Consider the following 26,929-nt stretch of genomic DNA (forward strand, 5'->3'; position numbering starts at 1 on the left):
GGTGCCTGCAGAGTTTTGCTGATCGGTCATGGGCTGAGTGGGTCATACCTCGCCTCCTACAGTAAGTAATGCCTCAAGAAGATGCATGGAAAACCCTTGAAAGGTGGACCTATGCTAAGGGATGCCAAACCATTTCCAGACATCCCTGGCATGTCTTCCATCCATCTATTCTGCCTTATGCATGGAAAGCAGAGCAGGTAACAATTCTTGCTCTGCTAAGAAGCGGCTCAATCACCTATGGAACCGCAAACCTCTAGCTCTCCACGAAGTTCCAGCTGCTATTGTCGTCTGCAAATTTGTCGGTGTGGATGCCTTTTTCAAAAAGTTTTTGCTTTTCTAATTGTCATGACTGAAAGCTTCATCCTTTTACAAGTTGCTGCCAAGTATGGAACAGAACTCCAGTACCGTGTGGGCCCTTAAAGAAAGCAGTGGAAAACGACTGCGGATAAAGGGACACACCTCAGTTGTCTACCTAGTATCTGCTCACCTTCCTTTTTCCAGCCCTGAAAAGAAAAACCATGAAGGTTTGAGCCACCCCATCAGGTCATGAAAGGTTGCAGGAATTGGAAACATCCGATAGCAGTGGCGTTTTTTTTAAGCTGCACAGCTGTGCCAGCTTTGCCATTACAAGGCGCTGTGGCTTAGTTGGTTAAAGCGCCTGTCTAGTAAACAGGAGATCCTGAGTTCGAATCTCAGCAGTGCTTTTCTTTCTTCTCTTTTGAGCTTCTGAAGCAAACCAAAAAAAAGTTATTCGCTCACGTCTGACATCTTACTTGTCTTTCACACAGTCCTAAGGTAGACCAGTCAGGGGATCTAGAATCAGTACCAGCTAAAGGCTGCAAAGGACAAAGAGGCCTTCATCTTCATGAGAAGGCCGAGGATGCCATCAAGCATGAAAAATAAAAAGAGTGGACTTAACCCGTTGATATGCCACGTAACTTGTATGCCACCCAACAAATATGCGTCTTTCCTAGCTTTAATAAGAGCCGTCTTGAGAGGTCACAGTTAAAGTCCACCATGGAGGGGACAATCACTGCTTGTCCAGTAAAAAGAGGATTAGCAAACAAAGATTTCAGCTTGGACGAAGCAGAAGAAATCGACGAGGATGGGATTCGAACCCATGCATGCAGAGCACAATGGATTAGCAGTCCATCGCCTTAACCACTCGGCCACCTCGTCCTGGTGAGCGCCGTGGTTCCCTTTGACAAACTCCCAAACAAAGTGTGCCTAGTCGGTGCCTGCAGAGTTTTGCTGATCGGTCATGGGCTGAGTGGGTCATACCTCGCCTCCTACAGTAAGTAATGCCTCAAGAAGATGCATGGAAAACCCTTGAAAGGTGGACCTATGCTAAGGGATGCCAAACCATTTCCTGACATCCCTGGCATGTCTTCCTTCCATCCATCTATTCTGCCTTATGCATGGAAAGCAGAGCAGGTAACAATTCTTGCTCTGCTAAGAAGCGGCTCAATCACCTATGGAACCGCAAACCTCTAGCTCTCCACGAAGTTCCAGCTGCTATTGTCGTCTGCAAATTTGTCGGTGTGGATGCCTTTTTCAAAAAGTTTTTGCTTTTCTAATTGTCATGACTGAAAGCTTCATCCTTTTACAAGTTGCTGCCAAGAATGGAACAGAACTCCAGTACCGTGTGGGCCCTTAAAGAAAGCAGTGGAAAACGACTGCGGATAAAGGGACACACCTCAGTTGTCTACCTAGTATCTGCTCACCTTCCTTTTTCCAGCCCTGAAAAGAAAAACCATGAAGGTTTGAGCCACCCCATCAGGTCATGAAAGGTTGCAGGAATTGGAAACATCCGATAGCAGTGGCGTTTTTTTTAAGCTGCACAGCTGTGCCAGCTTTGCCATCACAAGGCGCTGTGGCTTAGTTGGTTAAAGCGCCTGTCTAGTAAACAGGAGATCCTGAGTTCGAATCTCAGCAGTGCCTTTCTTTCTTCTCTTTTGAGCTTCTGAAGCAAACCAAAAAAAAGTTATTCGCTCACGTCTGACATCTTACTTGTCTTTCACACAGTCCTAAGGTAGACCAGTCAGGGGATCTAGAATCAGTACCAGCTAAAGGCTGCAAAGGACAAAGAGGCCTTCATCTTCATGAGAAGGCCGAGGATGCCATCAAGCATGAAAAATAAAAAGAGTGGACTTAACCCGTTGATATGCCACGTAACTTGTATGCCACACAACAAATATGCGTCTTTCCTAGCTTTAATAAGAGCCGTCTTGAGAGGTCACAGTTAAAGTCCACCATGGAGGGGACAATCACTGCTTGTCCAGTAAAAAGAGGATTAGCAAACAAAGATTTCAACTTGGACGAAGCAGAAGAAATCGACGAGGATGGGATTCGAACCCATGCATGCAGAGCACAATGGATTAGCAGTCCATCGCCTTAACCACTCGGCCACCTCGCCCTGGTGAGCGCCGTGGTTCCCTTTGACAAACTCCCAAACAAAGTGTGCCTAGTCGGTGCCTGCAGAGTTTTGCTGATCGGTCATGGGCTGAGTGGGTCATACCTCGCCTCCTACAGTAAGTAATGCCTCAAGAAGATGCATGGAAAACCCTTGAAAGGTGGACCTATGCTAAGGGATGCCAAACCATTTCCAGACATCCCTGGCATGTCTTCCTTCCATCCATCTATTCTGCCTTATGCATGGAAAGCAGAGCAGGTAACAATTCTTGCTCTGCTAAGAAGCGGCTCAATCACCTATGGAACCGCAAACCTCTAGCTCTCCACGAAGTTCCAGCTGCTATTGTCGTCTGCAAATTTGTCGGTGTGGATGCCTTTTTCAAAAAGTTTTTGCTTTTCTAATTGTCATGACTGAAAGCTTCATCCTTTTACAAGTTGCTGCCAAGTATGGAACAGAACTCCAGTACCGTGTGGGCCCTTAAAGAAAGCAGTGGAAAACGACTGCGGATAAAGGGACACACCTCAGTTGTCTACCTAGTATCTGCTCACCTTCCTTTTTCCAGCCCTGAAAAGAAAAACCATGAAGGTTTGAGCCACCCCATCAGGTCATGAAAGGTTGCAGGAATTGGAAACATCCGATAGCAGTGGCGTTTTTTTTAAGCTGCACAGCTGTGCCAGCTTTGCCATCACAAGGCGCTGTGGCTTAGTTGGTTAAAGCGCCTGTCTAGTAAACAGGAGATCCTGAGTTCGAATCTCAGCAGTGCCTTTTTTTCTTCTCTTTTGAGCTGCTGAAGCAAACCAAAAAAAAGTTATTCGCTCACGTCTGACATCTTACTTGTCTTTCACACAGTCCTAAGGTAGACCAGTCAGGGGATCTAGAATCAGTACCAGCTAAAGGCTGCAAAGGACAAAGAGGCCTTCATCTTCATGAGAAGGCCGAGGATGCCATCAAGCATGAAAAATAAAAAGAGTGGACTTAACCCGTTGATATGCCACGTAACTTGTATGCCACACAACAAATATGCATCTTTCCTAGCTTTAATAAGAGCCGTCTTGAGAGGTCACAGTTAAAGTCCACCATGGAGGGGACAATCACTGCTTGTCCAGTAAAAAGAGGATTAGCAAACAAAGATTTCAGCTTGGACGAAGCAGAAGAAATTGACGAGGATGGGATTCGAACCCATGCATGCAGAGCACAATGGATTAGCAGTCCATCGCCTTAACCACTCGGCCACCTCGCCCTGGTGAGCGCCGTGGTTCCCTTTGACAAACTCCCAAACAAAGTGTGCCTAGTCGTTGCCTGCAGAGTTTTGCTGATCGGTCATGGGCTGAGTGGGTCATACCTCACCTCCTACAGTAAGTAATGCCTCAAGAAGATGCATGGAAAACCCTTGAAAGGTGGACCTATGCTAAGGGATGCCAAACCATTTCCAGACATCCCTGGCATGTCTTCCATCCATCTATTCTGCCTTATGCATGGAAAGCAGAGCAGGTAACAATTCTTGCTCTGCTAAGAAGCGGCTCAATCACCTATGGAACCGCAAACCTCTAGCTCTCCACGAAGTTCCAGCTGCTATTGTCGTCTGCAAATTTGTCGGTGTGGATGCCTTTTTCAAAAAGTTTTTGCTTTTCTAATTGTCATGACTGAAAGCTTCATCCTTTTACAAGTTGCTGCCAAGTATGGAACAGAACTCCAGTACCGTGTGGGCCCTTAAAGAAAGCAGTGGAAAACGACTGCGGATAAAGGGACACACCTCAGTTGTCTACCTAGTATCTGCTCACCTTCCTTTTTCCAGCCCTGAAAAGAAAAACCATGAAGGTTTGAGCCACCCCATCAGGTCATGAAAGGTTGCAGGAATTGGAAACATCCGATAGCAGTGGCGTTTTTTTTAAGCTGCACAGCTGTGCCAGCTTTGCCATCACAAGGCGCTGTGGCTTAGTTGGTTAAAGCGCCTGTCTAGTAAACAGGAGATCCTGAGTTCGAATCTCAGCAGTGCCTTTCTTTCTTCTCTTTTGAGCTTCTGAAGCAAACCAAAAAAAAGTTATTCGCTCACGTCTGACATCTTACTTGTCTTTCACACAGTCCTAAGGTAGACCAGTCAGGGGATCTAGAATCAGTACCAGCTAAAGGCTGCAAAGGACAAAGAGGCCTTCATCTTCATGAGAAGGCCGAGGATGCCATCAAGCATGAAAAATAAAAAGAGTGGACTTAACCCGTTGATATGCCACGTAACTTGTATGCCACACAACAAATATGCATCTTTCCTAGCTTTAATAAGAGCCGTCTTGAGAGGTCACAGTTAAAGTCCACCATGGAGGGGACAATCACTGCTTGTCCAGTAAAAAGAGGATTAGCAAACAAAGATTTCAGCTTGGACGAAGCAGAAGAAATCGACGAGGATGGGATTCGAACCCATGCATGCAGAGCACAATGGATTAGCAGTCCATCGCCTTAACCACTCGGCCACCTCGCCCTGGTGAGCGCCGTGGTTCCCTTTGACAAACTCCCAAACAAAGTGTGCCTAGTCGTTGCCTGCAGAGTTTTGCTGATCGGTCATGGGCTGAGTGGGTCATACCTCACCTCCTACAGTAAGTAATGCCTCAAGAAGATGCATGGAAAACCCTTGAAAGGTGGACCTATGCTAAGGGATGCCAAACCATTTCCAGACATCCCTGGCATGTCTTCCATCCATCTATTCTGCCTTATGCATGGAAAGCAGAGCAGGTAACAATTCTTGCTCTGCTAAGAAGAGGCTCAATCACCTATGGAACCGCAAACCTCTAGCTCTCCACGAAGTTCCAGCTGCTATTGTCGTCTGCAAATTTGTCGGTGTGGATGCCTTTTTCAAAAAGTTTTTGCTTTTCTAATTGTCATGACTGAAAGCTTCATCCTTTTACAAGTTGCTGCCAAGTATGGAACAGAACTCCAGTACCGTGTGGGCCCTTAAAGAAAGCAGTGGAAAACGACTGCGGATAAAGGGACACACCTCAGTTGTCTACCTAGTATCTGCTCACCTTCCTTTTTCCAGCCCTGAAAAGAAAAACCATGAAGGTTTGAGCCACCCCATCAGGTCATGAAAGGTTGCAGGAATTGGAAACATCCGATAGCAGTGGCGTTTTTTTTAAGCTGCACAGCTGTGCCAGCTTTGCCATCACAAGGCGTTGTGGCTTAGTTGGTTAAAGCGCCTGTCTAGTAAACAGGAGATCCTGAGTTCGAATCTCAGCAGTGCCTTTCTTTCTTCTCTTTTGAGCTTCTGAAGCAAACCAAAAAAAAGTTATTCGCTCACGTCTGACATCTTACTTGTCTTTCACACAGTCCTAAGGTAGACCAGTCAGGGGATCTAGAATCAGTACCAGCTAAAGGCTGCAAAGGACAAAGAGGCCTTCATCTTCATGAGAAGGCCGAGGATGCCATCAAGCATGAAAAATAAAAAGAGTGGACTTAACCCGTTGATATGCCACGTAACTTGTATGCCACACAACAAATATGCGTCTTTCCTAGCTTTAATAAGAGCCGTCTTGAGAGGTCACAGTTAAAGTCCACCATGGAGGGGACAATCACTGCTTGTCCAGTAAAAAGAGGATTAGCAAACAAAGATTTCAGCTTGGACGAAGCAGAAGAAATCGACGATGATGGGGTTCGAACCCATGCATGCAGAGCACAATGGATTAGCAGTCCATCGCCTTAACCACTCGGCCACCTCGTCCTGGTGAGCGCCGTGGTTCCCTTTGACAAACTACCAAACAAAGTGTGCCTAGTCGGTGCCTGCAGAGTTTTGCTGATCGGTCATGGGCTGAGTGGGTCATACCTCGCCTCCTACAGTAAGTAATGCCTCAAGAAGATGCATGGAAAACCCTTGAAAGGTGGACCTATGCTAAGGGATGCCAAACCATTTCCTGACATCCCTGGCATGTCTTCCATCCATCTATTCTGCCTTATGCATGGAAAGCAGAGCAGGTAACAATTCTTGCTCTGCTAAGAAGCGGCTCAATCACCTATGGAACCGCAAACCTCTAGCTCTCCACGAAGTTCCAGCTGCTATTGTCGTCTGCAAATTTGTCGGTGTGGATGCCTTTTTCAAAAAGTTTTTGCTTTTCTAATTGTCATGACTGAAAGCTTCATCCTTTTACAAGTTGCTGCCAAGTATGGAACAGAACTCCAGTACCGTGTGGGCCCTTAAAGAAAGCAGTGGAAAACGACTGCGGATAAAGGGACACACCTCAGTTGTCTACCTAGTATCTGCTCACCTTCCTTTTTCCAGCCCTGAAAAGAAAAACCATGAAGGTTTGAGCCACCCCATCAGGTCATGAAAGGTTGCAGGAATTGGAAACATCCGATAGCAGTGGCGTTTTTTTTAAGCTGCACAGCTGTGCCAGCTTTGCCATCACAAGGTGCTGTGGCTTAGTTGGTTAAAGCGCCTGTCTAGTAAACAGGAGATCCTGAGTTCGAATCTCAGCAGTGCCTTTCTTTCTTCTCTTTTGAGCTTCTGAAGCAAACCAAAAAAAAGTTATTCGCTCACGTCTGACATCTTACTTGTCTTTCACACAGTCCTAAGGTAGACCAGTCAGGGGATCTAGAATCAGTACCAGCTAAAGGCTGCAAAGGACAAAGAGGCCTTCATCTTCATGAGAAGGCCGAGGATGCCATCAAGCATGAAAAATAAAAAGAGTGGACTTAACCCGTTGATATGCCACGTAACTTGTATGCCACCCAACAAATATGCGTCTTTCCTAGCTTTAATAAGAGCCGTCTTGAGAGGTCACAGTTAAAGTCCACCATGGAGGGGACAATCACTGCTTGTCCAGTAAAAAGAGGATTAGCAAACAAAGATTTCAGCTTGGACGAAGCAGAAGAAATCGACGAGGATGGGATTCGAACCCATGCATGCAGAGCACAATGGATTAGCAGTCCATCGCCTTAACCACTCGGCCACCTCGTCCTGGTGAGCGCCGTGGTTCCCTTTGACAAACTCCCAAACAAAGTGTGCCTAGTCGGTGCCTGCAGAGTTTTGCTGATCGGTCATGGGCTGAGTGGGTCATACCTCGCCTCCTACAGTAAGTAATGCCTCAAGAAGATGCATGGAAAACCCTTGAAAGGTGGACCTATGCTAAGGGATGCCAAACCATTTCCTGACATCCCTGGCATGTCTTCCATCCATCTATTCTGCCTTATGCATGGAAAGCAGAGCAGGTAACAATTCTTGCTCTGCTAAGAAGCGGCTCAATCACCTATGGAACCGCAAACCTCTAGCTCTCCACGAAGTTCCAGCTGCTATTGTCGTCTGCAAATTTGTCGGTGTGGATGCCTTTTTCAAAAAGTTTTTGCTTTTCTAATTGTCATGACTGAAAGCTTCATCCTTTTACAAGTTGCTGCCAAGTATGGAACAGAACTCCAGTACCGTGTGGGCCCTTAAAGAAAGCAGTGGAAAACGACTGCGGATAAAGGGACACACCTCAGTTGTCTACCTAGTATCTGCTCACCTTCCTTTTTCCAGCCCTGAAAAGAAAAACCATGAAGGTTTGAGCCACCCCATCAGGTCATGAAAGGTTGCAGGAATTGGAAACATCCGATAGCAGTGGCGTTTTTTTAAAGCTGCACAGCTGTGCCAGCTTTGCCATCACAAGGCACTGTGGCTTAGTTGGTTAAAGCGCCTGTCTAGTAAACAGGAGATCCTGAGTTCGAATCTCAGCAGTGCCTTTCTTTCTTCTCTTTTGAGCTTCTGAAGCAAACCAAAAAAAAGTTATTCGCTCACGTCTGACATCTTACTTGTCTTTCACACAGTCCTAAGGTAGACCAGTCAGGGGATCTAGAATCAGTACCAGCTAAAGGCTGCAAAGGACAAAGAGGCCTTCATCTTCATGAGAAGGCCGAGGATGCCATCAAGCATGAAAAATAAAAAGAGTGGACTTAACCCGTTGATATGCCACGTAACTTGTATGCCACCCAACAAATATGCGTCTTTCCTAGCTTTAATAAGAGCCGTCTTGAGAGGTCACAGTTAAAGTCCACCATGGAGGGGACAATCACTGCTTGTCCAGTAAAAAGAGGATTAGCAAACAAAGATTTCAGCTTGGACGAAGCAGAAGAAATCGACGAGGATGGGATTCGAACCCATGCATGCAGAGCACAATGGATTAGCAGTCCATCGCCTTAACCACTCGGCCACCTCGTCCTGGTGAGCGCCGTGGTTCCCTTTGACAAACTCCCAAACAAAGTGTGCCTAGTCGGTGCCTGCAGAGTTTTGCTGATCGGTCATGGGCTGAGTGGGTCATGCCTCGCCTCCTACAGTAAGTAATGCCTCAAGAAGATGCATGGAAAACCCTTGAAAGGTGGACCTATGCTAAGGGATGCCAAACCATTTCCAGACATCCCTGGCATGTCTTCCATCCATCTATTCTGCCTTATGCATGGAAAGCAGAGCAGGTAACAATTCTTGCTCTGCTAAGAAGCTGCTCAATCACCTATGGAACCGCAAACCTCTAGCTCTCCACGAAGTTCCAGCTGCTATTGTCGTCTGCAAATTTGTCGGTGTGGATGCCTTTTTCAAAAAGTTTTTGCTTTTCTAATTGTCATGACTGAAAGCTTCATCCTTTTACAAGTTGCTGCCAAGTATGGAACAGAACTCCAGTACCGTGTGGGCCCTTAAAGAAAGCAGTGGAAAACGACTGCGGATAAAGGGACACACCTCAGTTGTCTACCTAGTATCTGCTCACCTTCCTTTTTCCAGCCCTGAAAAGAAAAACCATGAAGGTTTGAGCCACCCCATCAGGTCATGAAAGGTTGCAGGAATTGGAAACATCCGATAGCAGTGGCGTTTTTTTTAAGCTGCACAGCTGTGCCAGCTTTGCCATTACAAGGCGCTGTGGCTTAGTTGGTTAAAGCGCCTGTCTAGTAAACAGGAGATCCTGAGTTCGAATCTCAGCAGTGCTTTTCTTTCTTCTCTTTTGAGCTTCTGAAGCAAACCAAAAAAAAGTTATTCGCTCACGTCTGACATCTTACTTGTCTTTCACACAGTCCTAAGGTAGACCAGTCAGGGGATCTAGAATCAGTACCAGCTAAAGGCTGCAAAGGACAAAGAGGCCTTCATCTTCATGAGAAGGCCGAGGATGCCATCAAGCATGAAAAATAAAAAGAGTGGACTTAACCCGTTGATATGCCACGTAACTTGTATGCCACCCAACAAATATGCGTCTTTCCTAGCTTTAATAAGAGCCGTCTTGAGAGGTCACAGTTAAAGTCCACCATGGAGGGGACAATCACTGCTTGTCCAGTAAAAAGAGGATTAGCAAACAAAGATTTCAGCTTGGACGAAGCAGAAGAAATCGACGAGGATGGGATTCGAACACATGCATGCAGAGCACAATGGATTAGCAGTCCATGGCCTTAACCACTCGGCCACCTCGTCCTGGTGAGCGCCGTGGTTCCCTTTGACAAACTCCCAAACAAAGTGTGCCTAGTCGGTGCCTGCAGAGTTTTGCTGATCGGTCATGGGCTGAGTGGGTCATACCTCGCCTCCTACAGTAAGTAATGCCTCAAGAAGATGCATGGAAAACCCTTGAAAGGTGGACCTATGCTAAGGGATGCCAAACCATTTCCAGACATCCCTGGCATGTCTTCCATCCATCTATTCTGCCTTATGCATGGAAAGCAGAGCAGGTAACAATTCTTGCTCTGCTAAGAAGCGGCTCAATCACCTATGGAACCGCAAACCTCTAGCTCTCCACGAAGTTCCAGCTGCTATTGTCGTCTGCAAATTTGTCAGTGTGGATGCCTTTTTCAAAAAGTTTTTGCTTTTCTAATTGTCATGACTGAAAGCTTCATCCTTTTACAAGTTGCTGCCAAGTATGGAACAGAACTCCAGTACCGTGTGGGCCCTTAAAGAAAGCAGTGGAAAACGACTGCGGATAAAGGGACACACCTCAGTTGTCTACCTAGTATCTGCTCACCTTCCTTTTTCCAGCCCTGAAAAGAAAAACCATGAAGGTTTGAGCCACCCCATCAGGTCATGAAAGGTTGCAGGAATTGGAAACATCCGATAGCAGTGGCGTTTTTTTTCAGCTGCACAGCTGTGCCAGCTTTGCCATCACAAGGCGCTGTGGCTTAGTTGGTTAAAGCGCCTGTCTAGTAAACAGGAGATCCTGAGTTCGAATCTCAGCAGTGCCTCTCTTTTGAGCTTCTGAAGCAAACCAAAAAAAAGTTATTCGCTCACGTCTGACATCTTACTTGTCTTTCACACAGTCCTAAGGTAGACCAGTCAGGGGATCTAGAATCAGTACCAGCTAAAGGCTGCAAAGGACAAAGAGGCCTTCATCTTCATGAGAAGGCCGAGGATGTCATCAAGCATGAAAAATAAAAAGAGTGGACTTAACCCGTTGATATGCCACGTAACTTGGATGCCACACAACAAATATGCGTCTTTCCTAGCTTTAATAAGAGCCGTCTTGAGAGGTCACAGTTAAAGTCCACCATGGAGGCGACAATCACTGCTTGTCCAGTAAAAAGAGGATTAGCAAACAAAGATTTCAGCTTGGACGAAGCAGAAGAAATCGACGAGGATGGGATTTGAACCCATGCATGCAGAGCACAATGGATTAGCAGTCCATCGCCTTAACCACTCGGCCACCTCGTCCTGGTGAGCGCCGTGGTTCCCTTTGACAAACTCCCAAACAAAGTGTGCCTAGTCGGTGCCTGCAGAGTTTTGCTGATCGGTCATGGGCTGAGTGGGTCATACCTCGCCTCCTACAGTAAGTAATGCCTCAAGAAGATGCATGGAAAAACCCTTGAAAGGTGGACCTATGCTAAGGGATGCCAAACCATTTCCAGACATCCCTGGCATGTCTTCCATCCATCTATTCTGCCTTATGCATGGAAAGCAGAGCAGGTAACAATTCTTGCTCTGCTAAGAAGCGGCTCAATCACCTATGGAACCGCAAACCTCTAGCTCTCCACGAAGTTCCAGCTGCTATTGTCGTCTGCAAATTTGTCGGTGTGGATGCCTTTTTCAAAAAGTTTTTGCTTTTCTAATTGTCATGACTGAAAGCTTCATCCTTTTACAAGTTGCTGCCAAGTATGGAACAGAACTCCAGTACCGTGTGGGCCCTTAAAGAAAGCAGTGGAAAACGACTGCGGATAAAGGGACACACCTCAGTTGTCTACCTAGTATCTGCTCACCTTCCTTTTTCCAGCCCTGAAAAGAAAAACCATGAAGGTTTGAGCCACCCCATCAGGTCATGAAAGGTTGCAGGAATTGGAAACATCCGATAGCAGTGGCGTTTTTTTTCAGCTGCACAGCTGTGCCAGCTTTGCCATCACAAGGCGCTGTGGCTTAGTTGGTTAAAGCACCTGTCTAGTAAACAGGAGATCCTGAGTTCGAATCTCAGCAGTGCCTTTCTTTCTTCTCTTTTGAGCTTCTGAAGCAAACCAAAAAAAAGTTATTCGCTCACGTCTGACATCTTACTTGTCTTTCACACAGTCCTAAGGTAGACCAGTCAGGGGATCTAGAATCAGTACCAGCTAAAGGCTGCAAAGGACAAAGAGGCCTTCATCTTCATGAGAAGGCCGAGGATGCCATCAAGCATGAAAAATAAAAAGAGTGGACTTAACCCGTTGATATGCCACGTAACTTGTATGCCACCCAACAAATATGCGTCTTTCCTAGCTTTAATAAGAGCCGTCTTGAGAGGTCACAGTTAAAGTCCACCATGGAGGGGACAATCACTGCTTGTCCAGTAAAAAGAGGATTAGCAAACAAAGATTTCAGCTTGGACAAAGCAGAAGAAATCGACGAGGATGGGATTCGAACCCATGCATGCAGAGCACAATGGATTAGCAGTCCATCGCCTTAACCACTCGGCCACCTCGTCCTGGTGAGCGCCGTGGTTCCCTTTGACAAACTCACAAACAAAGTGTGCCTAGTCGGTGCCTGCAGAGTTTTGCTGATCGGTCATGGGCTGAGTGGGTCATACCTCGCCTCCTACAGTAAGTAATGCCTCAAGAAGATGCATGGAAAACCCTTGAAAGGTGGACCTATGCTAAGGGATGCCAAACCATTTCCAGACATCCCTGGCATGTCTTCCATCCATCTATTCTGCCTTATGCATGGAAAGCAGAGCAGGTAACAATTCTTGCTCTGCTAAGAAGCGGCTCAATCACCTATGGAACCGCAAACCTCTAGCTCTCCACGAAGTTCCAGCTGCTATTGTCGTCTGCAAATTTGTCGGTGTGGATGCCTTTTTCAAAAAGTTTTTGCTTTTCTAATTGTCATGACTGAAAGCTTCATCCTTTTACAAGTTGCTGCCAAGTATGGAACAGAACTCCAGTACCGTGTGGGCCCTTAAAGAAAGCAGTGGAAAACGACTGCGGATAAAGGGACACACCTCAGTTGTCTACCTAGTATCTGCTCACCTTCCTTTTTCCAGCCCTGAAAAGAAAAACCATGAAGGTTTGAGCCATCCCATCAGGTCATGAAAGGTTGCAGGAATTGGAAACATCCGATAGCAGTGGCGTTTTTTTTCAGCTGCACAGCTGTGCCAGCTTTGCCATCACAAGGCGCTGTGGCTTAGTTGGTTAAAGCGCCTGTCTAGTAAACAGGAGATCCTGAGTTCGAATCTCAGCAGTGCCTTTCTTTCTTCTCTTTTGAGCTTCTGAAGCAAACCAAAAAAAAGTTATTCGCTCACGTCTGACATCTTACTTGTCTTTCACACAGTCCTAAGGTAGACCAGTCAGGGGATCTAGAATCAGTACCAGCTAAAGGCTGCAAAGGACAAAGAGGCCTTCATCTTCATGAGAAGGCCGAGGATGCCATCAAGCATGAAAAATAAAAAGAGTGGACTTAACCCGTTGATATGCCACGTAACTTGTATGCCACCCAACAAATATGCGTCTTTCCTAGCTTTAATAAGAGCCGTCTTGAGAGGTCACAGTTAAAGTCCACCATGGAGGGGACAATCACTGCTTGTCCAGTAAAAAGAGGATTAGCAAACAAAGATTTCAGCTTGGACGAAGCAGAAGAAATCGACGAGGATGGGATTCGAACCCATGCATGCAGAGCACAATGGATTAGCAGTCCATCGCCTTAACCACTCGGCCACCTCGTCCTGGTGAGCGCCGTGGTTCCCTTTGACAAACTCACAAACAAAGTGTGCCTAGTCGGTGCCTGCAGAGTTTTGCTGATCGGTCATGGGCTGAGTGGGTCATACCTCGCCTCCTACAGTAAGTAATGCCTCAAGAAGATGCATGGAAAACCCTTGAAAGGTGGACCTATGCTAAGGGATGCCAAACCATTTCCAGACATCCCTGGCATGTCTTCCATCCATCTATTCTGCCTTATGCATGGAAAGCAGAGCAGGTAACAATTCTTGCTCTGCTAAGAAGCGGCTCAATCACCTATGGAACCGCAAACCTCTAGCTCTCCACGAAGTTCTAGCTGCTATTGTCGTCTGCAAATTTGTCGGTGTGGATGCCTTTTTCAAAAAGTTTTTGCTTTTCTAATTGTCATGACTGAAAGCTTCATCCTTTTACAAGTTGCTGCCAAGTATGGAACAGAACTCCAGTACCGTGTGGGCCCTTAAAGAAAGCAGTGGAAAACGACTGCGGATAAAGGGACACACCTCAGTTGTCTACCTAGTATCTGCTCACCTTCCTTTTTCCAGCCCTGAAAAGAAAAACCATGAAGGTTTGAGCCACCCCATCAGGTCATGAAAGGTTGCAGGAATTGGAAACATCCGATAGCAGTGGCGTTTTTTTTAAGCTGCACAGCTGTGCCAGCTTTGCCATCACAAGGCGCTGTGGCTTAGTTGGTTAAAGCGCCTGTCTAGTAAACAGGAGATCCTGAGTTCGAATCTCAGCAGTGCCTCTCTTTTGAGCTTCTGAAGCAAACCAAAAAAAAGTTATTCGCTCACGTCTGACATCTTACTTGTCTTTCACACAGTCCTAAGGTAGACCAGTCAGGGGATCTAGAATCAGTACCAGCTAAAGGCTGCAAAGGACAAAGAGGCCTTCATCTTCATGAGAAGGCCGAGGATGCCATCAAGCATGAAAAATAAAAAGAGTGGACTTAACCCGTTGATATGCCACGTAACTTGTATGCCACCCAACAAATATGCGTCTTTCCTAGCTTTAATAAGAGCCGTCTTGAGAGGTCACAGTTAAAGTCCACCATGGAGGGGACAATCACTGCTTGTCCAGTAAAAAGAGGATTAGCAAACAAAGATTTCAGCTTGGACGAAGCAGAAGAAATCGACGAGGATGGGATTCAAACCCATGCATGCAGAGCACAATGGATTAGCAGTCCATCGCCTTAACCACTCGGCCACCTCGTCCTGGTGAGCGCCGTGGTTCCCTTTGACAAACTCACAAACAAAGTGTGCCTAGTCGGTGCCTGCAGAGTTTTGCTGATCGGTCATGGGCTGAGTGGGTCATACCTCGCCTCCTACAGTAAGTAATGCCTCAAGAAGATGCATGGAAAACCCTTGAAAGGTGGACCTATGCTAAGGGATGCCAAACCATTTCCAGACATCCCTGGCATGTCTTCCATCCATCTATTCTGCCTTATGCATGGAAAGCAGAGCAGGTAACAATTCTTGCTCTGCTAAGAAGCGGCTCAATCACCTATGGAACCGCAAACCTCTAGCTCTCCACGAAGTTCCAGCTGCTATTGTCGTCTGCAAATTTGTCGGTGTGGATGCCTTTTTCAAAAAGTTTTTGCTTTTCTAATTGTCATGACTGAAAGCTTCATCCTTTTACAAGTTGCTGCCAAGTATGGAACAGAACTCCAGTACCGTGTGGGCCCTTAAAGAAAGCAGTGGAAAACGACTGCGGATAAAGGGACACACCTCAGTTGTCTACCTAGTATCTGCTCACCTTCCTTTTTCCAGCCCTGAAAAGAAAAACCATGAAGGTTTGAGCCACCCCATCAGGTCATGAAAGGTTGCAGGAATTGGAAACATCCGATAGCAGTGGCGTTTTTTTTCAGCTGCACAGCTGTGCCAGCTTTGCCATAACAAGGCGCTGTGGCTTAGTTGGTTAAAGCACCTGTCTAGTAAACAGGAGATCCTGAGTTCGAATCTCAGCAGTGCCTTTCTTTCTTCTCTTTTGAGCTTCTGAAGCAAACCAAAAAAAAGTTATTCGCTCACGTCTGACATCTTACTTGTCTTTCACACAGTCCTAAGGTAGACCAGTCAGGGGATCTAGAATCAGTACCAGCTAAAGGCTGCAAAGGACAAAGAGGCCTTCATCTTCATGAGAAGGCCGAGGATGCCATCAAGCATGAAAAATAAAAAGAGTGGACTTAACCCGTTGATATGCCACGTAACTTGTATGCCACCCAACAAATATGCGTCTTTCCTAGCTTTAATAAGAGCCGTCTTGAGAGGTCACAGTTAAAGTCCACCATGGAGGGGACAATCACTGCTTGTCCAGTAAAAAGAGGATTAGCAAACAAAGATTTCAGCTTGGACAAAGCAGAAGAAATCGACGAGGATGGGATTCGAACCCATGCATGCAGAGCACAATGGATTAGCAGTCCATCGCCTTAACCACTCGGCCACCTCGTCCTGGTGAGCGCCGTGGTTCCCTTTGACAAACTCACAAACAAAGTGTGCCTAGTCGGTGCCTGCAGAGTTTTGCTGATCGGTCATGGGCTGAGTGGGTCATACCTCGCCTCCTACAGTAAGTAATGCCTCAAGAAGATGCATGGAAAACCCTTGAAAGGTGGACCTATGCTAAGGGATGCCAAACCATTTCCAGACATCCCTGGCATGTCTTCCATCCATCTATTCTGCCTTATGCATGGAAAGCAGAGCAGGTAACAATTCTTGCTCTGCTAAGAAGCGGCTCAATCACCTATGGAACCGCAAACCTCTAGCTCTCCACGAAGTTCCAGCTGCTATTGTCGTCTGCAAATTTGTCGGTGTGGATGCCTTTTTCAAAAAGTTTTTGCTTTTCTAATTGTCATGACTGAAAGCTTCATCCTTTTACAAGTTGCTGCCAAGTATGGAACAGAACTCCAGTACCGTGTGGGCCCTTAAAGAAAGCAGTGGAAAACGACTGCGGATAAAGGGACACACCTCAGTTGTCTACCTAGTATCTGCTCACCTTCCTTTTTCCAGCCCTGAAAAGAAAAACCATGAAGGTTTGAGCCACCCCATCAGGTCATGAAAGGTTGCAGGAATTGGAAACATCCGATAGCAGTGGCGTTTTTTTTCAGCTGCACAGCTGTGCCAGCTTTGCCATCACAAGGCGCTGTGGCTTAGTTGGTTAAAGCGCCTGTCTAGTAAACAGGAGATCCTGAGTTCGAATCTCAGCAGTGCCTTTCTTTCTTCTCTTTTGAGCTTCTGAAGCAAACCAAAAAAAAGTTATTCGCTCACGTCTGACATCTTACTTGTCTTTCACACAGTCCTAAGGTAGACCAGTCAGGGGATCTAGAATCAGTACCAGCTAAAGGCTGCAAAGGACAAAGAGGCCTTCATCTTCATGAGAAGGCCGAGGATGCCATCAAGCATGAAAAATAAAAAGAGTGGACTTAACCCGTTGATATGCCACGTAACTTGTATGCCACCCAACAAATATGCGTCTTTCCTAGCTTTAATAAGAGCCGTCTTGAGAGGTCACAGTTAAAGTCCACCATGGAGGGGACAATCACTGCTTGTCCAGTAAAAAGAGGATTAGCAAACAAAGATTTCAGCTTGGACGAAGCAGAAGAAATCGACGAGGATGGGATTCGAACCCATGCATGCAGAGCACAATGGATTAGCAGTCCATCGCCTTAACCACTCGGCCACCTCGTCCTGGTGAGCGCCGTGGTTCCCTTTGACAAACTCACAAACAAAGTGTGCCTAGTCGGTGCCTGCAGAGTTTTGCTGATCGGTCATGGGCTGAGTGGGTCATACCTCGCCTCCTACAGTAAGTAATGCCTCAAGAAGATGCATGGAAAACCCTTGAAAGGTGGACCTATGCTAAGGGATGCCAAACCATTTCCAGACATCCCTGGCATGTCTTCCATCCATCTATTCTGCCTTATGCATGGAAAGCAGAGCAGGTAACAATTCTTGCTCTGCTAAGAAGCGGCTCAATCACCTATGGAACCGCAAACCTCTAGCTCTCCACGAAGTTCCAGCTGCTATTGTCGTCTGCAAATTTGTCGGTGTGGATGCCTTTTTCAAAAAGTTTTTGCTTTTCTAATTGTCATGACTGAAAGCTTCATCCTTTTACAAGTTGCTGCCAAGTATGGAACAGAACTCCAGTACCGTGTGGGCCCTTAAAGAAAGCAGTGGAAAACGACTGCGGATAAAGGGACACACCTCAGTTGTCTACCTAGTATCTGCTCACCTTCCTTTTTCCAGCCCTGAAAAGAAAAACCATGAAGGTTTGAGCCACCCCATCAGGTCATGAAAGGTTGCAGGAATTGGAAACATCCGATAGCAGTGGCGTTTTTTTTCAGCTGCACAGCTGTGCCAGCTTTGCCATCACAAGGCGCTGTGGCTTAGTTGGTTAAAGCGCCTGTCTAGTAAACAGGAGATCCTGAGTTCGAATCTCAGCAGTGCCTTTCTTTCTTCTCTTTTGAGCTTCTGAAGCAAACCAAAAAAAAGTTATTCGCTCACGTCTGACATCTTACTTGTCTTTCACACAGTCCTAAGGTAGACCAGTCAGGGGATCTAGAATCAGTACCAGCTAAAGGCTGCAAAGGACAAAGAGGCCTTCATCTTCATGAGAAGGCCGAGGATGCCATCAAGCATGAAAAATAAAAAGAGTGGACTTAACCCGTTGATATGCCACGTAACTTGTATGCCACCCAACAAATATGCGTCTTTCCTAGCTTTAATAAGAGCCGTCTTGAGAGGTCACAGTTAAAGTCCACCATGGAGGGGACAATCACTGCTTGTCCAGTAAAAAGAGGATTAGCAAACAAAGATTTCAGCTTGGACGAAGCAGAAGAAATCGACGAGGATGGGATTCGAACCCATGCATGCAGAGCACAATGGATTAGCAGTCCATGGCCTTAACCACTCGGCCACCTCGTCCTGGTGAGCGCCGTGGTTCCCTTTGACAAACTCCCAAACAAAGTGTGCCTAGTCGGTGCCTGCAGAGTTTTGCTGATCGGTCATGGGCTGAGTGGGTCATACCTCGCCTCCTACAGTAAGTAATGCCTCAAGAAGATGGATGGAAAACCCTTGAAAGGTGGACCTATGCTAAGGGATGCCAAACCATTTCCAGACATCCCTGGCATGTCTTCCATCCATCTATTCTGCCTTATGCATGGAAAGCAGAGCAGGTAACAATTCTTGCTCTGCTAAGAAGCGGCTCAATCACCTATGGAACCGCAAACCTCTAGCTCTCCACGAAGTTCCAGCTGCTATTGTCGTCTGCAAATTTGTCGGTGTGGATGCCTTTTTCAAAAAGTTTTTGCTTTTCTAATTGTCATGACTGAAAGCTTCATCCTTTTACAAGTTGCTGCCAAGTATGGAACAGAACTCCAGTACCGTGTGGGCCCTTAAAGAAAGCAGTGGAAAACGACTGCGGATAAAGGGACACACCTCAGTTGTCTACCTAGTATCTGCTCACCTTCCTTTTTCCAGCCCTGAAAAGAAAAACCATGAAGGTTTGAGCCACCCCATCAGGTCATGAAAGGTTGCAGGAATTGGAAACATCGGATAGCAGTGGCGTTTTTTTTCAGCTGCACAGCTGTGCCAGCTTTGCCATCACAAGGCGCTGTGGCTTAGTTGGTTAAAGCGCCTGTCTAGTAAACAGGAGATCCTGAGTTCGAATCTCAGCAGTGCCTCTCTTTTGAGCTTCTGAAGCAAACCAAAAAAAAGTTATTCGCTCACGTCTGACATCTTACTTGTCTTTCACACAGTCCTAAGGTAGACCAGTCAGGGGATCTAGAATCAGTACCAGCTAAAGGCTGCAAAGGACAAAGAGGCCTTCATCTTCATGAGAAGGCCGAGGATGCCATCAAGCATGAAAAATAAAAAGAGTGGACTTAACCCGTTGATATGCCACGTAACTTGGATGCCACACAACAAATATGCGTCTTTCCTAGCTTTAATAAGAGCCGTCTTGAGAGGTCACAGTTAAAGTCCACCATGGAGGCGACAATCACTGCTTGTCCAGTAAAAAGAGGATTAGCAAACAAAGATTTCAGCTTGGACGAAGCAGAAGAAATCGACGAGGATGGGATTCGAACCCATGCATGCAGAGCACAATGGATTAGCAGTCCATCGCCTTAACCACTCGGCCACCTCGTCCTGGTGAGCGCCGTGGTTCCCTTTGACAAACTCCCAAACAAAGTGTGCCTAGTCGGTGCCTGCAGAGTTTTGCTGATCGGTCATGGGCTGAGTGGGTCATACCTCGCCTCCTACAGTAAGTAATGCCTCAAGAAGATGCATGGAAAACCCTTGAAAGGTGGACCTATGCTAAGGGATGCCAAACCATTTCCAGACATCCCTGGCATGTCTTCCATCCATCTATTCTGCCTTATGCATGGAAAGCAGAGCAGGTAACAATTCTTGCTCTGCTAAGAAGCGGCTCAATCACCTATGGAACCGCAAACCTCTAGCTCTCCACGAAGTTCCAGCTGCTATTGTCGTCTGCAAATTTGTCGGTGTGGATGCCTTTTTCAAAAAGTTTTTGCTTTTCTAATTGTCATGACTGAAAGCTTCATCCTTTTACAAGTTGCTGCCAAGTATGGAACAGAACTCCAGTACCGTGTGGGCCCTTAAAGAAAGCAGTGGAAAACGACTGCGGATAAAGGGACACACCTCAGTTGTCTACCTAGTATCTGCTCACCTTCCTTTTTCCAGCCCTGAAAAGAAAAACCATGAAGGTTTGAGCCACCCCATCAGGTCATGAAAGGTTGCAGGAATTGGAAACATCCGATAGCAGTGGCGTTTTTTTTCAGCTGCACAGCTGTGCCAGCTTTGCCATCACAAGGCGCTGTGGCTTAGTTGGTTAAAGCGCCTGTCTAGTAAACAGGAGATCCTGAGTTTGAATCTCAGCAGTGCCTTTCTTTCTTCTCTTTTGAGCTTCTGAAGCAAACCAAAAAAAAGTTATTCGCTCACGTCTGACATCTTACTTGTCTTTCACACAGTCCTAAGGTAGACCAGTCAGGGGATCTAGAATCAGTACCAGCTAAAGGCTGCAAAGGACAAAGAGGCCTTCATCTTCATGAGAAGGCCGAGGATGCCATCAAGCATGAAAAATAAAAAGAGTGGACTTAACCCGTTGATATGCCACGTAACTTGTATGCCACCCAACAAATATGCGTCTTTCCTAGCTTTAATAAGAGCCGTCTTGAGAGGTCACAGTTAAAGTCCACCATGGAGGGGACAATCACTGCTTGTCCAGTAAAAAGAGGATTAGCAAACAAAGATTTCAGCTTGGACGAAGCAGAAGAAATCGACGAGGATGGGATTCGAACCCATGCATGCAGAGCACAATGGATTAGCAGTCCATCGCCTTAACCACTCGGCCACCTCGTCCTGGTGAGCGCCGTGGTTCCCTTTGACAAACTTCCAAACAAAGTGTGCCTAGTCGGTGCCTGCAGAGTTTTGCTGATCGGTCATGGGCTGAGTGGGTCATACCTCGCCTCCTACAGTAAGCAATGCCTCAAGAAGATGCATGGAAAACCCTTGAAAGGTGGACCTATGCTAAGGGATGCCAAACCATTTCCAGACATCCCTGGCATGTCTTCCATCCATCTATTCTGCCTTATGCATGGAAAGCAGAGCAGGTAACAATTCTTGCTCTGCTAAGAAGCGGCTCAATCACCTATGGAACCGCAAACCTCTAGCTCTCCACGAAGTTCCAGCTGCTATTGTCGTCTGCAAATTTGTCGGTGTGGATGCCTTTTTCAAAAAGTTTTTGCTTTTCTAATTGTCATGACTGAAAGCTTCATCCTTTTACAAGTTGCTGCCAAGTATGGAACAGAACTCCAGTACCGTGTGGGCCCTTAAAGAAAGCAGTGGAAAACGACTGCGGATAAAGGGACACACCTCAGTTGTCTACCTAGTATCTGCTCACCTTCCTTTTTCCAACCCTGAAAAGAAAAACCATGAAGGTTTGAGCCACCCCATCAGGTCATGAAAGGTTGCAGGAATTGGAAACATCCGATAGCAGTGGCGTTTTTTTTCAGCTGCACAGCTGTGCCAGCTTTGCCATCACAAGGCGCTGTGGCTTAGTTGGTTAAAGCGCCTGTCTAGTAAACAGGAGATCCTGAGTTCGAATCTCAGCAGTGCCTTTCTTTCTTCTCTTTTGAGCTTCTGAAGCAAACCAAAAAAAAGTTATTCGCTCACGTCTGACATCTTACTTGTCTTTCACACAGTCCTAAGGTAGACCAGTCAGGGGATCTAGAATCAGTACCAGCTAAAGGCTGCAAAGGACAAAGAGGCCTTCATCTTCATGAGAAGGCCGAGGATGCCATCAAGCATGAAAAATAAAAAGAGTGGACTTAACCCGTTGATATGCCACGTAACTTGTATGCCACCCAACAAATATGCGTCTTTCCTAGCTTTAATAAGAGCCGTCTTGAGAGGTCACAGTTAAAGTCCACCATGGAGGGGACAATCACTGCTTGTCCAGTAAAAAGAGGATTAGCAAACAAAGATTTCAGCTTGGACGAAGCAGAAGAAATCGACGAGGATGGGATTCGAACCCATGCATGCAGAGCACAATGGATTAGCAGTCCATGGCCTTAACCACTTGGCCACCTCGTCCTGGTGAGCGCCGTGGTTCCCTTTGACAAACTCCCAAACAAAGTGTGCCTAGTCGGTGCCTGCAGAGTTTTGCTGATCGGTCATGGGCTGAGTGGGTCATACCTCGCCTCCTACAGTAAGTAATGCCTCAAGAAGATGCATGGAAAACCCTTGAAAGGTGGACCTATGCTAAGGGATGCCAAACCATTTCCAGACATCCCTGGCATGTCTTCCATCCATCTATTCTGCCTTATGCATGGAAAGCAGAGCAGGTAACAATTCTTGCTCTGCTAAGAAGCGGCTCAATCACCTATGGAACCGCAAACCTCTAGCTCTCCACGAAGTTCCAGCTGCTATTGTCGTCTGCAAATTTGTCGGTGTGGATGCCTTTTTCAAAAAGTTTTTGCTTTTCTAATTGTCATGACTGAAAGCTTCATCCTTTTACAAGTTGCTGCCAAGTATGGAACAGAACTCCAGTACCGTGTGGGCCCTTAAAGAAAGCAGTGGAAAACGACTGCGGATAAAGGGACACACCTCAGTTGTCTACCTAGTATCTGCTCACCTTCCTTTTTCCAGCCCTGAAAAGAAAAACCATGAAGGTTTGAGCCACCCCATCAGGTCATGAAAGGTTGCAGGAATTGGAAACATCCGATAGCAGTGGCGTTTTTTTTCAGCTGCACAGCTGTGCCAGCTTTGCCATCACAAGGCGCTGTGGCTTAGTTGGTTAAAGCGCCTGTCTAGTAAACAGGAGATCCTGAGTTTGAATCTCAGCAGTGCCTTTCTTTCTTCTCTTTTGAGCTTCTGAAGCAAACCAAAAAAAAGTTATTCGCTCACGTCTGACATCTTACTTGTCTTTCACACAGTCCTAAGGTAGACCAGTCAGGGGATCTAGAATCAGTACCAGCTAAAGGCTGCAAAGGACAAAGAGGCCTTCATCTTCATGAGAAGGCCGAGGATGCCATCAAGCATGAAAAATAAAAAGAGTGGACTTAACCCGTTGATATGCCACGTAACTTGTATGCCACCCAACAAATATGCGTCTTTCCTAGCTTTAATAAGAGCCGTCTTGAGAGGTCACAGTTAAAGTCCACCATGGAGGGGACAATCACTGCTTGTCCAGTAAAAAGAGGATTAGCAAACAAAGATTTCAGCTTGGACGAAGCAGAAGAAATCAACGAGGATGGGATTCGAACCCATGCATGCAGAGCACAATGGATTAGCAGTCCATCGCCTTAACCACTCGGCCACCTCGTCCTGGTGAGCGCCGTGGTTCCCTTTGACAAACTCCCAAACAAAGTGTGCCTAGTCGGTGCCTGCAGAGTTTTGCTGATCGGTCATGGGCTGAGTGGGTCATACCTCGCCTCCTACAGTAAGTAATGCCTCAAGAAGATGCATGGAAAACCCTTGAAAGGTGGACCTATGCTAAGGGATGCCAAACCATTTCCAGACATCCCTGGCATGTCTTCCATCCATCTATTCTGCCTTATGCATGGAAAGCAGAGCAGGTAACAATTCTTGCTCTGCTAAGAAGCGGCTCAATCACCTATGGAACCGCAAACCTCTAGCTCTCCACGAAGTTCTAGCTGCTATTGTCGTCTGCAAATTTGTCGGTGTGGATGCCTTTTTCAAAAAGTTTTTGCTTTTCTAATTGTCATGACTGAAAGCTTCATCCTTTTACAAGTTGCTGCCAAGTATGGAACAGAACTCCAGTACCGTGTGGGCCCTTAAAGAAAGCAGTGGAAAACGACTGCGGATAAAGGGACACACCTCAGTTGTCTACCTAGTATCTGCTCACCTTCCTTTTTCCAGCCCTGAAAAGAAAAACCATGAAGGTTTGAGCCACCCCATCAGGTCATGAAAGGTTGCAGGAATTGGAAACATCCGATAGTAGTGGCGTTTTTTTTTAGCTGCACAGCTGTGCCAGCTTTGCCATCACAAGGCGCTGTAGCTCAGTTGGTTAAAGCGCCTGTCTAGTAAACAGGAGATCCTGAGTTCGAATCTCAGCAGTGCCTTTCTTTCTTCTCTTTTGAGCTTCTGAAGCAAACCAAAAAAAAGTTATTCGCTCACGTCTGACATCTTACTTGTCTTTCACACAGTCCTAAGGTAGACCAGTCAGGGGATCTAGAATCAGTACCAGCTAAAGGCTGCAAAGGACAAAGAGGCCTTCATCTTCATGAGAAGGCCGAGGATGCCATCAAGCATGAAAAATAAAAAGAGTGGACTTAACCCGTTGATATGCCACGTAACTTGTATGCCACCCAACAAATATGCGTCTTTCCTAGCTTTAATAAGAGCCGTCTTGAGAGGTCACAGTTAAAGTCCACCATGGAGGGGACAATCACTGCTTGTCCAGTAAAAAGAGGATTAGCAAACAAAGATTTCAGCTTGGACGAAGCAGAAGAAATCGACGAGGATGGGATTCGAACCCATGCATGCAGAGCACAATGGATTAGCAGTCCATCGCCTTAACCACTCGGCCACCTCGTCCTGGTGAGCGCCGTGGTTCCCTTTGACAAACTCCCAAACAAAGTGTGCCTAGTCGGTGCCTGCAGAGTTTTGCTGATCGGTCATGGGCTGAGTGGGTCATACCTCGCCTCCTACAGTAAGTAATGCCTCAAGAAGATGCATGGAAAACCCTTGAAAGGTGGACCTATGCTAAGGGATGCCAAACCATTTCCAGACATCCCTGGCATGTCTTCCATCCATCTATTCTGCCTTATGCATGGAAAGCAGAGCAGGTAACAATTCTTGCTCTGCTAAGAAGCGGCTCAATCACCTATGGAACCGCAAACCTCTAGCTCTCCACGAAGTTCCAGCTGCTATTGTCGTCTGCAAATTTGTCGGTGTGGATGCCTTTTTCAAAAAGTTTTTGCTTTTCTAATTGTCATGACTGAAAGCTTCATCCTTTTACAAGTTGCTGCCAAGTATGGAACAGAACTCCAGTACCGTGTGGGCCCTTAAAGAAAGCAGTGGAAAACGACTGCGGATAAAGGGACACACCTCAGTTGTCTACCTAGTATCTGCTCACCTTCCTTTTTCCAGCCCTGAAAAGAAAAACCATGAAGGTTTGAGCCACCCCATCAGGTCATGAAAGGTTGCAGGAATTGGAAACATCCGATAGCAGTGGCGTTTTTTTTCAGCTGCACAGCTGTGCCAGCTTTGCCATCACAAGGCGCTGTGGCTTAGTTGGTTAAAGCGCCTGTCTAGTAAACAGGAGATCCTGAGTTCGAATCTCAGCAGTGCCTTTCTTTCTTCTCTTTTGAGCTTCTGAAGCAAACCAAAAAAAAGTTATTCGCTCACGTCTGACATCTTACTTGTCTTTCACACAGTCCTAAGGTAGACCAGTCAGGGGATCTAGAATCAGTACCAGCTAAAGGCTGCAAAGGACAAAGAGGCCTTCATCTTCATGAGAAGGCCGAGGATGCCATCAAGCATGAAAAATAAAAAGAGTGGACTTAACCCGTTGATATGCCACGTAACTTGTATGCCACCCAACAAATATGCGTCTTTCCTAGCTTTAATAAGAGCCGTCTTGAGAGGTCACAGTTAAAGTCCACCATGGAGGGGACAATCACTGCTTGTCCAGTAAAAAGAGGATTAGCAAACAAAGATTTCAGCTTGGACGAAGCAGAAGAAATCGACGAGGATGGGATTCGAACCCATGCATGCAGAGCACAATGGATTAGCAGTCCATCGCCTTAACCACTCGGCCACCTCGTCCTGGTGAGCGCCGTGGTTCCCTTTGACAAACTCACAAACAAAGTGTGCCTAGTCGGTGCCTGCAGAGTTTTGCTGATCGGTCATGGGCTGAGTGGGTCATACCTCGCCTCCTACAGTAAGTAGTGCCTCAAGAAGATGCATGGAAAACCCTTGAAAGGTGGACCTATGCTAAGGGATGCCAAACCATTTCCAGACATCCCTGGCATGTCTTCCATCCATCTATTCTGCCTTATGCATGGAAAGCAGAGCAGGTAACAATTCTTGCTCTGCTAAGAAGCGGCTCAATCACCTATGGAACCGCAAACCTCTAGCTCTCCACGAAGTTCCAGCTGCTATTGTCGTCTGCAAATTTGTCGGTGTGGATGCCTTTTTCAAAAAGTTTTTGCTTTTCTAATTGTCATGACTTAAAGCTTCATCCTTTTACAAGTTGCTGCCAAGTATGGAACAGAACTCCAGTACCGTGTGGGCCCTTAAAGAAAGCAGTGGAAAACGACTGCGGATAAAGGGACACACCTCAGTTGTCTACCTAGTATCTGCTCACCTTCCTTTTTCCAGCCCTGAAAAGAAAAACCATGAAGGTTTGAGCCACCCCATCAGGTCATGAAAGGTTGCAGGAATTGGAAACATCCGATAGCAGTGGCGTTTTTTTTCAGCTGCACAGCTGTGCCAGCTTTGCCATCACAAGGCGCTGTGGCTTAGTTGGTTAAAGCGCCTGTCTAGTAAACAGGAGATCCTGAGTTCGAATCTCAGCAGTGCCTCTCTTTTGAGCTTCTGAAGCAAACCAAAAAAAAGTTATTCGCTCACGTCTGACATCTTACTTGTCTTTCACACAGTCCTAAGGTAGACCAGTCAGGGGATCTAGAATCAGTACCAGCTAAAGGCTGCAAAGGACAAAGAGGCCTTCATCTTCATGAGAAGGCCGAGGATGCCATCAAGCATGAAAAATAAAAAGAGTGGACTTAACCCGTTGATATGCCACGTAACTTGTATGCCACACAACAAATATGCGTCTTTCCTAGCTTTAATAAGAGCCGTCTTGAGAGGTCACAGTTAAAGTCCACCATGGAGGCGACAATCACTGCTTGTCCAGTAAAAAGAGGATTAGCAA

At 46.4% G+C, this 26,929-nt stretch overlaps 30 non-coding genes across 30 annotated transcripts; 16 read left to right on the forward strand and 14 right to left on the reverse strand.

Moving 5' to 3' along the window:
- Positions 1-1,097: 1,097 nt before the first annotated feature.
- TRNAS-GCU (transfer RNA serine (anticodon GCU)) lies at positions 1,098-1,179 on the reverse strand. Its single transcript has one exon. It is a non-coding gene; the product is annotated as a tRNA-Ser (tRNA).
- A 688-nt stretch (positions 1,180-1,867) lies between these two features.
- TRNAT-AGU (transfer RNA threonine (anticodon AGU)) lies at positions 1,868-1,941 on the forward strand. The gene has a single exon. It is a non-coding gene; the product is annotated as a tRNA-Thr (tRNA).
- Positions 1,942-2,334: 393 nt separating this feature from the next.
- On the reverse strand, positions 2,335-2,416 carry TRNAS-GCU (transfer RNA serine (anticodon GCU)). The gene has a single exon. It is a non-coding gene; the product is annotated as a tRNA-Ser (tRNA).
- A 688-nt stretch (positions 2,417-3,104) lies between these two features.
- Positions 3,105-3,178, forward strand: TRNAT-AGU (transfer RNA threonine (anticodon AGU)). The gene has a single exon. It is a non-coding gene; the product is annotated as a tRNA-Thr (tRNA).
- A 393-nt stretch (positions 3,179-3,571) lies between these two features.
- On the reverse strand, positions 3,572-3,653 carry TRNAS-GCU (transfer RNA serine (anticodon GCU)). The gene has a single exon. It is a non-coding gene; the product is annotated as a tRNA-Ser (tRNA).
- A 684-nt stretch (positions 3,654-4,337) lies between these two features.
- Positions 4,338-4,411, forward strand: TRNAT-AGU (transfer RNA threonine (anticodon AGU)). Its single transcript has one exon. It is a non-coding gene; the product is annotated as a tRNA-Thr (tRNA).
- Positions 4,412-4,804: 393 nt separating this feature from the next.
- On the reverse strand, positions 4,805-4,886 carry TRNAS-GCU (transfer RNA serine (anticodon GCU)). Its single transcript has one exon. It is a non-coding gene; the product is annotated as a tRNA-Ser (tRNA).
- A 2,384-nt stretch (positions 4,887-7,270) lies between these two features.
- Positions 7,271-7,352, reverse strand: TRNAS-GCU (transfer RNA serine (anticodon GCU)). Its single transcript has one exon. It is a non-coding gene; the product is annotated as a tRNA-Ser (tRNA).
- Positions 7,353-8,036: 684 nt separating this feature from the next.
- On the forward strand, positions 8,037-8,110 carry TRNAT-AGU (transfer RNA threonine (anticodon AGU)). The gene has a single exon. It is a non-coding gene; the product is annotated as a tRNA-Thr (tRNA).
- Positions 8,111-8,503: 393 nt separating this feature from the next.
- TRNAS-GCU (transfer RNA serine (anticodon GCU)) lies at positions 8,504-8,585 on the reverse strand. Its single transcript has one exon. It is a non-coding gene; the product is annotated as a tRNA-Ser (tRNA).
- Positions 8,586-10,502: 1,917 nt separating this feature from the next.
- TRNAT-AGU (transfer RNA threonine (anticodon AGU)) lies at positions 10,503-10,576 on the forward strand. Its single transcript has one exon. It is a non-coding gene; the product is annotated as a tRNA-Thr (tRNA).
- A 1,151-nt stretch (positions 10,577-11,727) lies between these two features.
- TRNAT-AGU (transfer RNA threonine (anticodon AGU)) lies at positions 11,728-11,801 on the forward strand. Its single transcript has one exon. It is a non-coding gene; the product is annotated as a tRNA-Thr (tRNA).
- A 393-nt stretch (positions 11,802-12,194) lies between these two features.
- On the reverse strand, positions 12,195-12,276 carry TRNAS-GCU (transfer RNA serine (anticodon GCU)). The gene has a single exon. It is a non-coding gene; the product is annotated as a tRNA-Ser (tRNA).
- A 684-nt stretch (positions 12,277-12,960) lies between these two features.
- On the forward strand, positions 12,961-13,034 carry TRNAT-AGU (transfer RNA threonine (anticodon AGU)). The gene has a single exon. It is a non-coding gene; the product is annotated as a tRNA-Thr (tRNA).
- Positions 13,035-13,427: 393 nt separating this feature from the next.
- Positions 13,428-13,509, reverse strand: TRNAS-GCU (transfer RNA serine (anticodon GCU)). The gene has a single exon. It is a non-coding gene; the product is annotated as a tRNA-Ser (tRNA).
- A 684-nt stretch (positions 13,510-14,193) lies between these two features.
- On the forward strand, positions 14,194-14,267 carry TRNAT-AGU (transfer RNA threonine (anticodon AGU)). The gene has a single exon. It is a non-coding gene; the product is annotated as a tRNA-Thr (tRNA).
- Positions 14,268-15,417: 1,150 nt separating this feature from the next.
- Positions 15,418-15,491, forward strand: TRNAT-AGU (transfer RNA threonine (anticodon AGU)). Its single transcript has one exon. It is a non-coding gene; the product is annotated as a tRNA-Thr (tRNA).
- Positions 15,492-15,884: 393 nt separating this feature from the next.
- Positions 15,885-15,966, reverse strand: TRNAS-GCU (transfer RNA serine (anticodon GCU)). Its single transcript has one exon. It is a non-coding gene; the product is annotated as a tRNA-Ser (tRNA).
- A 684-nt stretch (positions 15,967-16,650) lies between these two features.
- TRNAT-AGU (transfer RNA threonine (anticodon AGU)) lies at positions 16,651-16,724 on the forward strand. The gene has a single exon. It is a non-coding gene; the product is annotated as a tRNA-Thr (tRNA).
- Positions 16,725-17,117: 393 nt separating this feature from the next.
- On the reverse strand, positions 17,118-17,199 carry TRNAS-GCU (transfer RNA serine (anticodon GCU)). Its single transcript has one exon. It is a non-coding gene; the product is annotated as a tRNA-Ser (tRNA).
- Positions 17,200-17,883: 684 nt separating this feature from the next.
- Positions 17,884-17,957, forward strand: TRNAT-AGU (transfer RNA threonine (anticodon AGU)). Its single transcript has one exon. It is a non-coding gene; the product is annotated as a tRNA-Thr (tRNA).
- Positions 17,958-19,116: 1,159 nt separating this feature from the next.
- Positions 19,117-19,190, forward strand: TRNAT-AGU (transfer RNA threonine (anticodon AGU)). The gene has a single exon. It is a non-coding gene; the product is annotated as a tRNA-Thr (tRNA).
- Positions 19,191-19,574: 384 nt separating this feature from the next.
- On the reverse strand, positions 19,575-19,656 carry TRNAS-GCU (transfer RNA serine (anticodon GCU)). Its single transcript has one exon. It is a non-coding gene; the product is annotated as a tRNA-Ser (tRNA).
- A 1,151-nt stretch (positions 19,657-20,807) lies between these two features.
- On the reverse strand, positions 20,808-20,889 carry TRNAS-GCU (transfer RNA serine (anticodon GCU)). Its single transcript has one exon. It is a non-coding gene; the product is annotated as a tRNA-Ser (tRNA).
- Positions 20,890-21,573: 684 nt separating this feature from the next.
- Positions 21,574-21,647, forward strand: TRNAT-AGU (transfer RNA threonine (anticodon AGU)). The gene has a single exon. It is a non-coding gene; the product is annotated as a tRNA-Thr (tRNA).
- Positions 21,648-24,039: 2,392 nt separating this feature from the next.
- Positions 24,040-24,113, forward strand: TRNAT-AGU (transfer RNA threonine (anticodon AGU)). The gene has a single exon. It is a non-coding gene; the product is annotated as a tRNA-Thr (tRNA).
- A 393-nt stretch (positions 24,114-24,506) lies between these two features.
- TRNAS-GCU (transfer RNA serine (anticodon GCU)) lies at positions 24,507-24,588 on the reverse strand. Its single transcript has one exon. It is a non-coding gene; the product is annotated as a tRNA-Ser (tRNA).
- Positions 24,589-25,272: 684 nt separating this feature from the next.
- On the forward strand, positions 25,273-25,346 carry TRNAT-AGU (transfer RNA threonine (anticodon AGU)). The gene has a single exon. It is a non-coding gene; the product is annotated as a tRNA-Thr (tRNA).
- A 393-nt stretch (positions 25,347-25,739) lies between these two features.
- On the reverse strand, positions 25,740-25,821 carry TRNAS-GCU (transfer RNA serine (anticodon GCU)). The gene has a single exon. It is a non-coding gene; the product is annotated as a tRNA-Ser (tRNA).
- Positions 25,822-26,505: 684 nt separating this feature from the next.
- On the forward strand, positions 26,506-26,579 carry TRNAT-AGU (transfer RNA threonine (anticodon AGU)). The gene has a single exon. It is a non-coding gene; the product is annotated as a tRNA-Thr (tRNA).
- Positions 26,580-26,929: the final 350 nt, after the last annotated feature.

This window comes from Engystomops pustulosus, chromosome 7 (assembly GCF_040894005.1).
Source record: "Engystomops pustulosus chromosome 7, aEngPut4.maternal, whole genome shotgun sequence".
Lineage (NCBI taxonomy): Eukaryota > Metazoa > Chordata > Amphibia > Anura > Leptodactylidae > Engystomops > Engystomops pustulosus.